Consider the following 7935-nt stretch of genomic DNA (forward strand, 5'->3'; position numbering starts at 1 on the left):
CAATCTCTGTGACTTCATCTCAACACAATTTGCACTGTAAATCCTCACAGTAGGCACTGGGTAATAATTACTGAACATTTGAAAGAATGCACACTTCTCTCTCCTTTATGATTCACAGCGAAACACACTTTACTAAATTGACCTTGATCGATGAGGTTAGAGAACCGTTGCGACTGCGGCTAGTCAGTTGCCATGCTGAAAAGGTTGTCCAATACCCACAAAGCCTGCATGCATTTTTAGCTCATGTCTTTATACACTGGCTTACAATAGGGCATTAAATTGCTTCTGGGAAGCCCGGCTTATATAATTTGGCTCGGGTATGGGACTAAGAAATTTATCCCGCTGTACACAGTAAAATTCCTCAGTGTTCATTTAACTCTGAACAGTGTACAAATGAAACCAAATGGACCCTGAAATCCACTGTGTTCATTCAACCCCAGACAGCATACAAGAACCAAATGGACCCTTAGGGGGTCCATTTGGTTCCATTTGTTCACTGTGCAGGGTTGAATTAACACTGAGGATTTGACTGTGTACAGCCCAGGAGAGCAGCTAGATCAGTGGGAGAACAACAGCCACTGCATGGTGTTCCACACTACATTTCAAACATGAGCTGCCAGTATAGAGGTGAACGCCACATAATCCACAGACAGATATCAGAATAACTGCATGTATAATGAGCTTGATCCAGTTAAAGCTATTATTCACCACTAACCGTGCACATGGCTCCTTTAATCTGGGCAACAACTGTGTTGGCTTTGTAGTATAATATTGTCCAGAACGCTTGGGCTTCTGCACTGAAGATGCTAATAATCCACCCAGTTGTTAGGCAGATAGGCAATAGATCAAATAGTTCCAAAAACTTTTGCCAGCTACTGTTGTTGCTGCAAGGTCACCATTAACATCTGTCAAACAGGCATGGAATGCAGGCAGGCTTGGTCCCACTCTGTGTTTCACTGGATTTTGTTTTCACACCTGCAGTGCAGATCAATCTAGCCCAGTGGTTCTCTAGTGGGGTACAGGGACCTCCAGGGTGCCCCCCAGCAAAAAACTGTTTAACCACACTAATCCTACTTTATACTTCCCAATCTTACTGAGCTTGCATGCCGATCTACAAGCTCACAACTTGTTGTGAAATTGTGATGCGAAGCGTTGTTAGCTTATAGAGTAATTTTAAACAAAATATGGGATCCCCCTAGCACAAAATAATATTTGGGGTGAGGGTCCGAGGCCAAATACATATTTAGGGGTCTTTGACGCGCCATTTAAAATCCTATACGGCTTGTGCTTTGATTGGCCAGTGCACTTGTGCAAGGACGCACTGTGATTGGCACTGTGTAGGCGAGAGGCACTTCCGTGCATAGATATTAAAAAAATATAGATGCCTCATTGGCCGCTGCAGTTCGTTTGAGCGAACTGTCTCCAACGGGAGGAAGAAGTCAAGCGGAATCTTGAAGGCACGCGCCTCTGATTGGCCTAAAGAACAAACCCTTCCGTTCTTCCGTTTTGTTTCCGCTATGCTTCTCAAGAAATCTCGGGAAAGCTTGCCAATGCAATAACTGTCAAGGATGCAGACAGAGAGTTGAACCCAGATGCAAAGTCACAACCAACAAGAGTAGATATATAAAGTATTTAATAAAGAAAGGCAGAATCTTACACTGAATATGCAGGTAGGAACCAGGCAATCTAGAATGACATAAATGTCAACACAGGAACAGGTAGCAGGACATCAATGACACCAGGTTATGAACTGACAATGAGTGTTTGTACTGAGTCCAGTTTTATAGTGAGCAGGTTGATTGGAGAAGTGTTCACTGCTGGGCTGATGAGGTAGTTGAAGACAGGTGTGTAAATGGAACTGGGTGAACTGGGTGTGCTGGAATGGGATATGGGAGTGGCCAGTGTGGAGTCACAGACTGAGGGGGAGACAGAATGTGACAGTACCCCCCTCTCAAGGGACGGATTCCAGACGTCCCACAATCTCAATGGGGAACGAGCAGGGTGGGTGGAGGGGGTCCGGAGGAGGGACACTGGGGCTGGGCAGGTGACCTCAGGTGGGCGGCCTGAATGATGGACCAGGGCTGAGCGGGTGTTGTCTGGCGGCCGGCCGGGGGGCCGGGACGTGGCAGAACAGGAGACCTCTGGAGGACGGCCGGGACGATGGCCAGAGGCAGAGCTGCTGACTTCAGGGGAACGGCCTGGAGGCCGACAGAAGGCGGAGTGGTCGTCTGGTGGACGACCGGGAGGCCGAGACGAGGCAGAGGGGTCGTCGGGCGGACGACCGGGAGGCCGAGACGAGGCAGAGAGGTCGTCGGGCGGACGACCGGGAGGCCGAGACGAGGCAGAGGGGTCTTCTGGCGGACGACCGAGAGGCCGAGACGAGGCAGGAGACACTTTGGCCGAAGGCAGGGATGTCACAGGCTCAGGAGGCGACGCTGGAGGTGCTGCAGGCAGAGGCAACGCCGGAGGTGCTGCAGGTTCTGGAGGCGATGTTGCAGGAACCAGGGCTGCAGCGGAAACAGGAGCTGGGCCGCAGCAGGAGCTGGAGCTGGGCTGCAGCAGGAGCCGGGCTGAAGCGGGCAGAGCTGAAGGAGACGAAGCTGCAGGCGGAACTGCAGACGGAGGAGACGAAGCTGCAGGCGGAGCTGCAGGCGATGCTGCAGGTAGAACTGCAGGCAGTGCTGCAGGTAGAACTGCAGGCAGTGCTGCAGCTGGAACTGCAGGCGGTGCTGCAGGTAGAACTGCAGGCAGTGCTGCAGCTGGAACTGCAGGCGGTGCTGCAGGTAGAACTGCAGGCGGTGCTGCAGCTGGAACTGCAGGCTGTGCTGCAGCTGGAACTGCAGGCGGTGCTGCAGCTGGAACTGCAGGCGGTGCTGCAGCTGGAACTGCAGACGGTGCTGCAGGTGGAACTGCAGGCGGTGCTGCAGCTGGAACTGCAGGCGGTGCTGCAGCTGGAACTGCAGGCGGTGTTGCAGCTGGAGCTGCAGGCGGTGCTGCAGGTGGAGCTGCAGGCGGTGCTGCAGGCGGAGCTGCAGGTGGAGCTGCAGGCGGAGCTGCAGGCGGAGCTGCAGGTGGAGCTGCAGGTGGAGCTGCAGGCGGTGCTGCAGGAGGAGCTGCAGGCGGTGCTGCAGGCGGGGCTGCAGGCGGGGCTGCAGGCGGTGCTGCAGGCGGAGCTGCAGGCGGTGCTGCAGGCGGAGCTGCAGGCGGTGCTGCAGGCGGTGCTGCAGGAAACAGGTCTGCAGCAGCCGGAGCTGGAGCTGCAGGAGCTGGAGCTGGGGCTGCTAGCTGGGTGTCAACAGGCTGAAAACTAGCAGGCTGAGGGAAGGCAGACCGAAGGGCAGGCCGAGGCAGGGACTGCATCACTGGAGACCTGGGAGCAGATACAGGTGGTCGCTGGGCTGGAGCTGACGGCTGACTGGAGTTGGCTGGCCGGGTGGGCCTGGTGCCTTGGCGATCCAAGGAGACTTTGCCCCGTTTGTTGACACTACGGGGACCTCCCAGAGCTAGGCGGGTGCCCAGAAAAGGTTCCTTGACATGAACAGGCTCGGGATAAACAGGTATCTTCACACGGCTGCGAAAATATGTAAACAAGTCAACATAATCCGTCTTCTGCTGCTGGTCTGCAACAGGGCTGGTGGGTTGCAGACTTATCCCTCCAAGCCATATAGGGTGAGGGGCTGGCTGGGAAGCATGAAGCAGGTTGTTTTCAAAGTCTTTAAGCCTCCCACGGACAACATTTAGATGAGGAACAAAATGGCTAACCCATGGCTTCTCTTTGAACCACTGTTGCAGAATATAAATCTCCTCCTTAAGTCTAGCATGCAGGTTAGGGGGAGAGGCCATGAGATGATCCACAACATCTTCAAACTCCCCCACCTTCCTCTTGAATAGTTGTAACTCTGCTGGGTTCATGTTTGTGGTCAGTTCATACTGTCAAGGATGCAGACATGTGTCGGTCATGACCCACACTTCATGACCATAGGTGAGAGTAGGAACGAAGATTGCTCGGTATATTGAGAGCTTTGCCTTCTGGCTCAGCTCTATTTTCATCACAACAGTGCGGTACAGCAACTGCAATACCGCTCCTGCTGCTCCGATTCTCTGGCTGATCTCCTGCTCAGTCCTCCCCTCACTAGTGAACAAGACCCAGAGATATAAATTCCTTCACCTTGGACAAAGTCTTGTTCCCTGAGCGTACCATCCATCAGTTTCATGTTGAGATTTCCTCAGATTTGGCCTCAGATTTGGAGATAGAGAGCTAGTGAATTGGTGTAGACTGGGAAAAAAAGAGCAGTACAGAGCCAACAGTCAAGTTGACTAAATATTGAGGGTTTGTCTGAAAATACACATGAACATGAATCCAACACTGATGCTAGTGCTGTAAACAAGTCTATAATGCTAACGTATCTATGAAATCTATGACAATTTGAATCTGCAACACAATGTAATTTAAGATATATTTGTATTGACCTTTATTTATTCAGGAGTCCATTGAGAGCATGCTCACTTTTTCAAGGAAGCCCTGAGTACAACATGTCACCAAGTACAAAAAGAAAACAACAAATAATAACAACATTTTACATAAGGTGAAATATAGTGGACATGATGCTAATACACTGGGGTTACAGAAAACAGGTACAGACGTTATGTATTGCATTATCAAGTAGTTCCCAGTCCCTGTTGAGCCCTGTTCCACCAGGGAACTACAAATGCAACAACTGTCAACAGTGTCACTTCACTCGTAGAACCAACATATTCTATCACCCCCATACAGGAAAAGTATTCAAGGTCAGAGGCATTATTTCATGTAAAACTACTAATGTGATCTACATGCTCAAATGCCCCTGTGGGCTAGCCCAGGGGTTTGTGCAACTGAATGGCTGGAAAGTGGAAATGAAGTACACATAGTACATGCATACACCTTCCCTAATGAAATACAATATGATTGATACAATTTGTTTATCTCTACTCTATAACCCCAATCTACACCGTAAAATCATCAAAGTTAATTTAACTATGACAGTGTACAAATGGAACCAAATTTAGTTTCCATTTGTGCACTGTCAGAGTTTTAGACCCGTAAGAATCCATTTGTACCACTGGTGGTCCCCGGACCTAATGTTGAGAAACATTAGAATTAGTAGGTTGACTACGGTATGTCTTTAACTAATTATTTCCAGTATAGCATTATGCAAATCTGATTATTCACAATTGTTATTAACATCATGATACCATGCTAGAACTAGTCACACTTACAACTATTTTAATGTGAACAATTCAAACTTATAAACATATTTGTGTAATTTGACATTTCAGAGGTATGTTTATAAAACCATTTTCTTCATGACACTGCACTAAGTTTGGACAGGGAAAAATGCTTTTCATTATTCTACTGGAGGTTATCTGAGAGTGAGACACATACAGTGTGAATGAATGCATCGCTACTATCGCTATCGGCAGTGAGCTTACTGTATGAATGAATATATTGTTGCTGCCGTGCAGAAACCTCTTCATGAGTATATCCATATTTTAACTTTTAGTTTTTTCGTAAATGAACGCCCTACTTGATCATACAGCATCACACAAAAGCATTGAAAGTAGCAGATCTGCAAGGTCGAAACGCGGTGCTAAGCAAAGCCTTTTTACCTTGTCGATCTGATACTTTTGCAATTCTATTTTTATTATAGTCCTGGAAAGTAACAGTTTTGGACATAATGTTTCCACCCTACAGAGACGATATGTGATCTAGACTATCATCAATGAGTATACGCATGGGTGGATGTATGCACAGTCTATTAACAGACTATTATATACAGTCTATCAGCAATGATGAATATATAAATTATAAGAATGATGAATATATGTTCAGTCTATCAACTATATATAAACATAATAGTACACTATCAACAATGAATATTCTGGTCTACCAAGATGACATTACACTTCTTGTATCCTCTCATTCTTGATTAAGTGCTTCCCTTGTTTTTTTCTTTCTTATTCCTTGCCAACAATCTTTGAGCCTTTTCAGGATTTTGACAGCGGCTGATTATGTAGCATGAAGAGCTGAAGCAGATGCTCTGTTGCAGAGATGTCCATTGACAATTATTGCCATTCTTCATAGCTCATTTCCCTTAGAGCAGCGGGAGAAGAAATTGCATACAAGCTCCAACGTTATTAATAGAGACGCTTCGTATGGAAATGAGACACTAATTTAACTGGAATGCAGTTTTTCTTTTAGTCTGGCTTGATTGTCAAATGAACTATGGCCGTTCGTGGAAATTCATCTTCTTTCCTTTTTATTTATGAGATTAATGCGGACCACACTATTCCGTGATATGCACTCGGATTAAACTGATTGAAGAGAGAAGTCGCAGTGTTATCATTCGTCCATGCTTCTGTAATGTGCTTTATAATGACTGATGTTGAAAGGCAGTCACATCTGTCTGTTAACGCATGCTTGTATTTATGTATCTTTATACAGTATATGCATTTCTAATAAATACAATACTGGTATGATGGTGGTATATAATCAAGAGCTGGTACACAACAGACAGCAATATATTAGTTCATCCAGTACATCAGGGTTTTAACCACTGCCAACCTGATGTCCCCATTTTGGGCAAGCCCTTATACAGTAGGTGAAAACCTACCCAAACAATTCAAAATTCCTCAAAAAAACATTTGGGGCAATTGTTCATAAAATATCACACCTTTCCTTTATGTGTAAAATATTCATTTGTCGTACAACAAAGTATATGGTGTAAGTGGTTAACAGCACACAATGATCAATGAATAACCAGCCTGTATTGCCAGAAACAATATTCGCTCTCTCCATTGTCAGAATATAGGATGAGGGGGTGAGGTGGTCGCGGGGGGTGGGGGCTACACAAGACACTGGAGAGAGTCAGTGGCAATTAAAGCAGGCGTATTCTCATTCTTTAATCAGGTTGAGTTGAAGATAACCTGCTGTCTGTCTGTCTTTTCTTGGCCTGTCTGCCATACACATGCTTATTCTGGCTGATGGCATGTCATCTCTGACAAGCTCCTCAAGTTTTCTCTTCTCCACCCCGTTTCATCTGTGGCACCCAGAGACACACACCTCTATTAGTATGGTTCTTTCCTTTCCCCTGGAGGGGTACTCAACCAATTAATCCCATAATACTGTTAAAAAAAGTTGACTGTACAGTAGCAGATAAACATGCCTATGTGCAAGAGAAGAACTGTAAATATTTTCCAATGCCTCTTTCTTGGTATTCATTTAAAAAATAAATCCTCCAGAAATGCTAGAAAGTTAAATTGCAAATGCACGTTTGCAGTTAAAACAACTTTGAACTCTATTTTATTAGTCAAAAGTCTCATAAATATTTTAATAAAAATTAGGGGTGCCTAGGTAACCACTGACCAGTGCATTGGCCACATATTGGAAATGTCTTCATTTTCATTCATCTTTCCCCCTCTCTTTCTACCATCCTACCTAAATAACTATATAAATAACTATATAATAAAATAACTAGAAAAAGTACAGGTCTCCACCAGGGCAGGTCAGGTTGTGGCCTCCTGGTGGCGCTATAGTAGGCCAATGTGAAAAGGGTGACATTTATTCTTATGCCTTGGATGGCAATTGGATGATTTGAGGCATTTTGTTCCAAAAATGTGTTTTGCAAAAATCCACATGGTGCTATAACAGGCCAATGTGAAAAGGGTGGAATATATTCCTCAACCTAGTAGGAAAGTCTGTGAAAGATTTCACGTAAATTGCACACTCAGTTCATGATTTGAGGGTTTTTGTTGAAAACGGGCCAATCCTGCAAACTTTAGCCAATTACAATAGAATATGAAATATTGGACAGATCCGGCTTGAACACATGACTATAGAGAAAGTGTGTAACAATTTGCGGACGGAGTGCAAAACATACTCTCTCCCCATGCCTTCGG

The sequence above is a fragment of the Protomyctophum bolini genome (assembly GCF_963924005.1).
Source record: "Protomyctophum bolini genome assembly, chromosome: 16".
NCBI classification, from domain to species: domain Eukaryota; kingdom Metazoa; phylum Chordata; class Actinopteri; order Myctophiformes; family Myctophidae; genus Protomyctophum; species Protomyctophum bolini.